The sequence below is a fragment of the Phacochoerus africanus genome, chromosome 10 (genome assembly GCF_016906955.1).
Source record: "Phacochoerus africanus isolate WHEZ1 chromosome 10, ROS_Pafr_v1, whole genome shotgun sequence".
Lineage (NCBI taxonomy): Eukaryota > Metazoa > Chordata > Mammalia > Artiodactyla > Suidae > Phacochoerus > Phacochoerus africanus.
In genome coordinates, this window is record NC_062553.1 from 132,029,764 (window position 1) to 132,037,300 (window position 7,537).

Here is a 7,537-nt window from a genome sequence, read left to right on the forward strand (position 1 = left end):
CTTTTTCTTTTTTCTTTTGGCTTTTTAGGGCCCCACCCGCAGCGTAAGGAGATTCCCGGGCTAGGGGTCTCATTGCAGCCACAGCTGCTGGCCTACACCGCAGCCACAGCAACGCCAGATCCGAGCCGTGTCTGCGACCTACACCACAGCTCACGGCAATGCCGGATCCTTAACCCACTGAGCGAGGCCGGGGATGGAACGCGCCACCTCATGGTTCCTAGTTGGATTCGTTTGCACTGCGCCACGACGAGCACTCCAGGATTGTTTCTTAGTGGTGGTCTTTCATCACGGACTTTCACGGCTCTAGTAGATCAGATAGATGAGTCCATTTTACTAATAAAAGCCTAGTGGTAGGAGGGGAAATGTGTGGGAAAACCAGTGGTGGCTAAGGTTTCTTATGCAGGTTCCTCTGGGCTGGGAAGTGTCTAGAGTTGGCTCTGGTGATTAACTTCTCTCCTTCCCAGTGGAGAGGGGAGAGGAGACACCTTTACAAATTTATGTCCTACTTTTAGGCAAATAGCGGAAGGATGAGGAGCTGCTCTTGTATCTGCTGCTGCTTTTCGTAATTCTAGCATTTAAACAGCCAATGAGAATTTATGGTTTTAGTCTTGATTTCATCTGATCTGCCGAGCTGAGGCTAGAAAAGGTCCTGGGAAAAGGACCGGGAGGGCTCTTATATATAGCAAGGCACCAGCACAGGGTAAACGGGTCTTTCCAGTTGGTTTTGTTGATGAGCTGCCTCAGTTTTCCTTCCAGTTATTTCATCCTGAAGATGGAGCAGGTGCTGTTTCAGGCTAATCCCTTGTGAGCCCATCCCCACGCCTCTCCAGGTCCTGACTCGGCTCATGGGTGGTTCCCACGTCCATGCATTCCATTTTCTGCAGGTATCTCTTACCTGGAAGTTTTGGTATTTGTCAGGCTTCCTTATAAAAACTATGAACAAAGACAGTGGTTGAGTCATCTCAACATTCTGGCTTCTGGAGTCATCAGGTTGTCGCAGACTTTTAGGGAGCTGCCTGAAATAACCACAACTTACTCTCTCCTTACTGCTTTTTCTTCCGTTCCTTTTTTCTTGATTGTAAAAAAATAGTAATTTATAGCTATTTCAAAGATGTTAGATAGTACAAAAAATGTAAAACAAACAAAATCATCCGTAGTGCCATATACAGAAGCAATCACCGCGAAGATTTTGGAGTCTTTCCATGTGGTCTCTGCCTGTGCTGAGTATTTTAACGTGGCTGCGAGTATTCTGTGTGTGCCATCTGGTCTTGATTTCTTTTGCTTAGCCTTCTAATATAAACATTTCTCACTGTTAAGATGTTTACAACTCCAGAATATCCCACTGTACTATAATTAAATTAGGCTTGCTTTGGGCATTAAGTGCTTTCCCATTTTCTACTTTTATAAGTAATGATAACACTATTATTTCTACTCTTATAAATAATAGTGCCATTATAAATATGGATGTACTTATAAGTAACAATGCTATTACACACAGGAACATTTGTAATAATAATAATAAAAAATACTTTTTTGGTATTGCACCTTATTCATTAAGACAGCTTCTTAGATTTACAGTGAGAAGGCTATCAGTGCATATTGCCACTTTTCCCAGAAAGGTGGTATGAATTTTCACTTCTTACCTGTAGCATATGAGAATATCTCTTTCACTCTGCTCTTATTACTAACAAAGGGTAGTCACCTTAAAATTATTTTGTTCTGGAGTTCCCGTCGTGGCTCAGTGGTTAATGAATCCAACTAGGAACTGTGAGGCTGAGGGTTCGATCCCTGGCCTCGCTCAGTGGGTTAAGGATCTGGCGTTGCCGTGAGCTGTGGTGTAGGTCGCAGATGTGGCTTGGATCTGGCTTTGCTGTGGCTGTGGTGTAAGCCAGCGGCTGCAGCTCCGATTAGACCCCTAGCCTGGGAACCTCCATATGCCATGGGTGCAGCCCTAAAAAGACAAAGAAACAATAATAATAATAATAATAAAAATTTATTTCATTCTCATTTATGGGAAACACGTTATCTTAATGTGCTTAAAAAATCAAGTGATGTTGATTACTATGCTTGTTAACTTTCTTTAGAATTTTCTGTTCAAGTATTGGATTCTTTTTTTTTCTCCCTGTGAGGTGCTAGTATTTTTTTCCCCCATGGGTTTATACAACTTGATTGAAGAAAAATAAACCAGTTACTGGCAGAGCTGTTGGTTGGTCCCTTAGCCATTGACAACCTGCATCATTTATTCAGTGCTATATTAAACAGTGAATTGGAAAATAGATTAACTAATAGATGCAAGCCTTCTGACATTTTAAATGAAAATTACAATCCCTAGCCTGGGAACTTCCATATGCTGTGGTCTAAAAAGAAAAGAAAGGGAAAAAGAAAATTACAAAATGTTTGAGAGCCTGTTTTGGGGGGCAAAGGGTGTTGGACTTCCAATTTCCCTTCTCTCTAGAATAAGAACAGGTCATTCCTTTATTGACTTGCATAAAACACGTCACATTTTCTGTTCTGCTGATGCTACAAATTCACTAAGAGTTTTCCAGCCACATCAGTTATGAGCATAGAGTATATCACGTGACCTCCGATCTCTAACAGTGAGAAGCGTAAACAAGAATGGATGCTGCTAGAATAACGCTGCTTCCTTTGATGTGACCACCAAGCATCCACCCATCTCTCTCCCTCTTAGAGGATCCTTTAGCCTGTTAGAGCTGGGAGGGATGGTTTGAGTCTTGTAACCAAGTTAAAATGAAGACATGGGAACATAATATACATGCTCTATATTTCTTTTCTTTTCTTTTTTTATGGCTGCACTTGGGGCAGATGGAAGTCCCTGGCCTATGCCACAATGAGAACAATAGCAGACCTGAGCTGCATATGCAACCTGAGCCACAACTTGCAGCAACCCTGGATCCTTAACCCACTGAGTGAGGCCAGGAATCAAACCTGCGTCCTCACAGACACTATGTCAGGTTCTTAACCTTGCTGAGCCACAATGGGAACCGCCACATCCTCTATTTAAAAAAAAATTCTGAATCTTGGGCAGTTGTTGTCATGTAACTTTTTTATAGTTTCCAAAAGCAGTTGTCCAAAGCTGGAAGAACGTAAGTCTTCTGAGATGTGACTGAATTGGGGAGGTAAACAAACAAACAGGAGTTCTCGTCGTGCCTCAGTGGAAACGAATCTGACTAGCATCCATGAAGACACAGGTTCAATCCCTGGCCTCACTCAGTGGGTTAAGGAACCGGTGTTGCCATGAGCTGTGGTGTAAGTTACAGATGCAGCTCGGATCTTGTGTTGCTGTGGCTCTGGTGTAGGCCAGCGGCTGCAGCTCCTATTCGACCCCTAGCTTGGGAACCTCCATTTGTCGAGGGTGCGGCCCTAAAAAACAAAAAAACAAAAACAAAGTAGGGGTCTAATAGGGGAGCAGCCAGATAAGAAAATAAAAAAAGAAATAGTAATTTAAAGTTTGTTTTTTATTTTTTTGGTTTTTGGGGCCACACCTGCAGCATATGGAGGTTCCCAGGCTATAGAGGTTGAACAGGAGCTGTAGTTGTTGGGCTACACCACAGCCACAGCAGCTTGAGATCCGAGCCGTGTCTGCGAACTACACCACAGCTCACGGCAACACTGGATCCTTAACCCACTGAGCGAGGCCAGGGATGGAACCCACAACCTCATGGTTCCTAGTTGGATTCATTTCTACTGCGCCACGACAGGAATTCCCTTTAAAGTTTATTCTAGCTATGATGCAGGTTATTCTAAGGTGGCATCACAAGGCATACTTCTGAGTCCGTTCCTGAGATATCCTGTTGTACTTATCTCTGTTTTATAGATCTGTGCAGTCTCTGGCACTAGGGGGTTATCTGGGTTTGGATCACATAGTGAACAAATGGATAAAAGAACTTTAGAAATCGTTAAAGCCGGAGACACTGTGATCTCAGAATGTAGCGGCATATGCTGCCATTACTGTTAATATTTGGATGATAAGTTCAGGTGGCATATGCAGGCTTAGGTGGTTTGAGGGGGTCGTTGGCAGGAAAGTGAACTCTCAAAAAGAATACACCGTCTCGATATGGGCTGTTGCTTGGTGCTGTAGTTGTGGCTTGCCAATGAAACATGTCATCCCCAGCTGAACCTGCAGAGCTCTGCTCTTGAGGGTCACTGGCCAAATCACTGAGTTCCTTATTAATCTATTTCTAAGCACATCCATAGTCTGTCCTTTTTTCTTTTCTTTTCTTTTTTTTTGTTTTCGTTTTTTAGGGCTGCACCCATGGCATATGGAGGTTCCCAGGCTAGGTGTCCAATCAGAGCTACAGCTGCCAGTCTTCACCCCAGCCACAGCAACGAGGGATCTGAGCTGCATCTTCGACCTACACCATAGCTCATGGCAACGCTGGATCCTTAACCCACTGAGCAAGGCCAGCGATCGAACCTGCATCCTCATGGATCCTAGCTGGGTTTGTTAACCGCTAAGCCATGAAGGGAACTCCCATAGCCTGTGCTTTTTGTGTGGCGCCTTTCTTTGTGTGTGCTCAGAGGTTTGGCCCAAACTCTTGATAATCCGGGAGGCCGGGAGGGTGGTCCCTCGCCTCACACCAGCTCTGCCAGACCCAGGCTCAGAGGGGCCGGGCCTCCCTCCAGCTTCGGCCTCAGCCTCCTCCTCGTGTGGCACCTGGTGCCTCCTTGCCCCTAAAGGGCTCACACACATGACATGAGGTGATCGTATTTTTAGTTTTCCATTTTGATTTTTTAAAAAGATGGAGTTAAGCTTCTTATCTTGTGTCATGGAAGAGTCTGATTTCCTTATCACCAAAATTAAAATTCCTTTAATTTTGGATCAAATAAATAATTTCCCTTTGTTTTGCATCTTACGTTCATGAGTTTGCCTAAACTCTCTTGGAACCTGTAGGATTTTTCTGAGTTCCTCAAGCTTCTAGAAGGTTCCTGTTGTGCTAATTTTCAGAGTTTGGCAAACAATTCTTTATCTATGTTTAATACCTTTCCTTTTGTTGCTTTCCCTTCTGCCTTTACATGTCCAGCTTGAAGTAGCCAGGCTCTTCAGTTGGTTTTCCTGAAGAATATTTTAGCCTCGAATTCTGTCTGCAGAGAGTAGAAATCCACGGAATATTTCCTGTGATTTGTAGAACTCGATCTCAAAACTTAGGGACACATGTTGCCGGTGCTCAGGTGCACTGTAAGCTTGTGAGCCGATGAGACACATGTAGAGATTCAGGATTCGTTGGTTTATTTCTCCATCTGTATATGCCAAGTAGTGGCAGATTCCTGAGCTGTGTCTCAGGGTTACCGGTCTTTTCCGCTGGATCATGCTTTCAACTGCTTTCATTGTTCCCACTTCAGTTTGCTCCAGGGCACTGGGGCCCCGGTGAGAATTCGACTGGGGTTTGCATTTTATAATTCAGTCACTTAGTAACCTTGGACAGATTACATAGGCCCCTCTTGGCCTTTGTTTCTTTATCTGTAAAGTGGGGAATTATAGTACTTTTCGCTTAGTCTGGATGTGAAGATTAAATGGGATCTCATGATCCACCTCGCTAGCTTGGGGTATAACTTTGCCTTTCAGAATTTTCTAGTTAATTAGTTGAATCCATCCATGTAATAAGTTTAGGATTCCCTATTTAAAATCTCCTTTACAGATTGACTAAGAACTCCAGGGCCTTACTTTCCCGAAGAGCCTCCTTCTCAACCTCAGTTGGAGAGAAACTTGGAGAAGCTGGCCCATCCACTAGTTTCAGTCTCCTGGTTTCAGCTGCTGTTATTTTGCTGGAACTTTTGGTTCGACCCAGGCCGGTGGGTCTTTGCCTTTTGCCGCCAGGCTCCTTCTGGTCCAGATTTTTGCAGTGTGGTGGTTGCCCATGCTTGGCTTCTCGAGGTTACTTCTTTTTTTTTCTTCTATATTTATGGCTGCACCCATGGCATATGAAAGTTTCCAGTTTAGGGGTTGAATTGGAGCTGCAGCTGCCGGCCTACACCATAACCAGTGCAAGGCCCGATCTCAGCAATGTCTGCAATCTACACCACAGCTCACAGCTCGGATCCTTAACCTGCTGAGTGAGGCCAGGGATTGAACCCGTGTCCTCATGGATACTAGTCAGATTCGTTACCGCTGAGCCACAACGGGAACTCCTCAAGGTTCCTTCTCATCTGGTTACCCACATACTCAGTCGTCGTGTCCTCATCACTCCGTGACGTCTGTGCCAAGACAACTGCATCCAGAGGAACTCGGCACCAGTCCAGACACCCCTGCTTTTCATGCTGTGTCATTAGACTTCAGTGTCTTTGCCTACCAGTGGACCTCAGTTGGGGGTCGTCCTAATTTATCTGAGAAATTCTGAGAACACTGAATCTCCAAAGGCAGACGGCCAAGGTCACCTTCCCCTTGGAAGACCCCTAAGTCCGCTATGCAAATTTAGCCCCATGTCCCGCTATCAGAGCTGAATATCAAACAAATCACCGGAGTTCCTATCACTTCTTCCTCCCTCAGGAATGACCTGCTAAACTTAAATTTGCCCAAGTAAGAAGGGCCCTTCAAGTGATTCTTTCAGGAACAAAGAAGGTCTACCTGGGACTTTTTGATGCTCCTCTAGAAATAACCTGTTACTTCCTTAAAGGGCTTTATGGATGGAAGTCAGCCGTGAGCAAAGGCTTGCCCACCCCTCCTCAGAGCAGGGACCATGAGAGACCTGTTCTGTCACTTCAGCTCTTTCCTGCTTTGTTTTCATGATGTTTTCTAGAAAAGAAGTTCAAATGATTATTTGTGCTCTGCTATTTCCTCAATGAAATTCTGCCTGTGAGCTTAAGTGAATAAAATAAACCTATCAGGATTAAAAAAAAGAAATAATCTGATACTTTCTTACTAACTATAAGGTTAGAAAAAAAGGTCTGCCTCGCCGCTGACAACCACGTGTGTGTAAAGTCCCTCGCGCGCCCCTGTCGCTCAGGAGGTGCTCAGCCTACTTCATCCTGCTCAGCTCAGCCGCGGCCGCATCCAGCGCTTTCCAGAGGCCTAAGCCCCTCCTAAGGTCCCCGTCTCTGCTTGGCTCTGGGGAAGCCCAGTCCACATGGTTCCGGGTTGTCTCCTGACAGGCTCCCCACGCTTGGTGTAAACGTCGGCTTGTTCTCAGCTGTAAAACAAGAGTTGGTGGCAGCAGGTCCTCCTGATGCTCCGATGGCCTCCAGCAAGGCTCTACCTTCAGAGCTGCTTTTGGAGGGAGCTGGCCGAGGGCAGTTTATACATTCCGCAAATAGTTAGATTTCATTTGACACTGTATTCAACTTGGCCTTTATACAGCAAACATGCTCAGAGCACTTTGTCACAGAACACGCTTTGCTAACCCAGAGAAACAGTGCACAGCTAGTATCCTTCTGAAGCCAGCAGAGGCATTTATAAAATGAGCCTTGTCTTCCACCTCTGTCCCGCACATGCACTTGCTGCTCTCTGTGGGAAAGGGTGTGGCATCTGCTTTTTTGGAGCTTTCGTTTCACAGGACCATCTTGTCCTTGTCTGGTTTTGCCA

The 7,537-nt window shown here is 45.1% G+C and overlaps 1 pseudogene; it reads right to left on the minus strand.

Moving 5' to 3' along the window:
• Positions 1-3,737: 3,737 nt before the first annotated feature.
• Positions 3,738-4,136, minus strand: LOC125137878 (ubiquitin-conjugating enzyme E2 D3-like; annotated as a pseudogene).
• Positions 4,137-7,537: the final 3,401 nt, after the last annotated feature.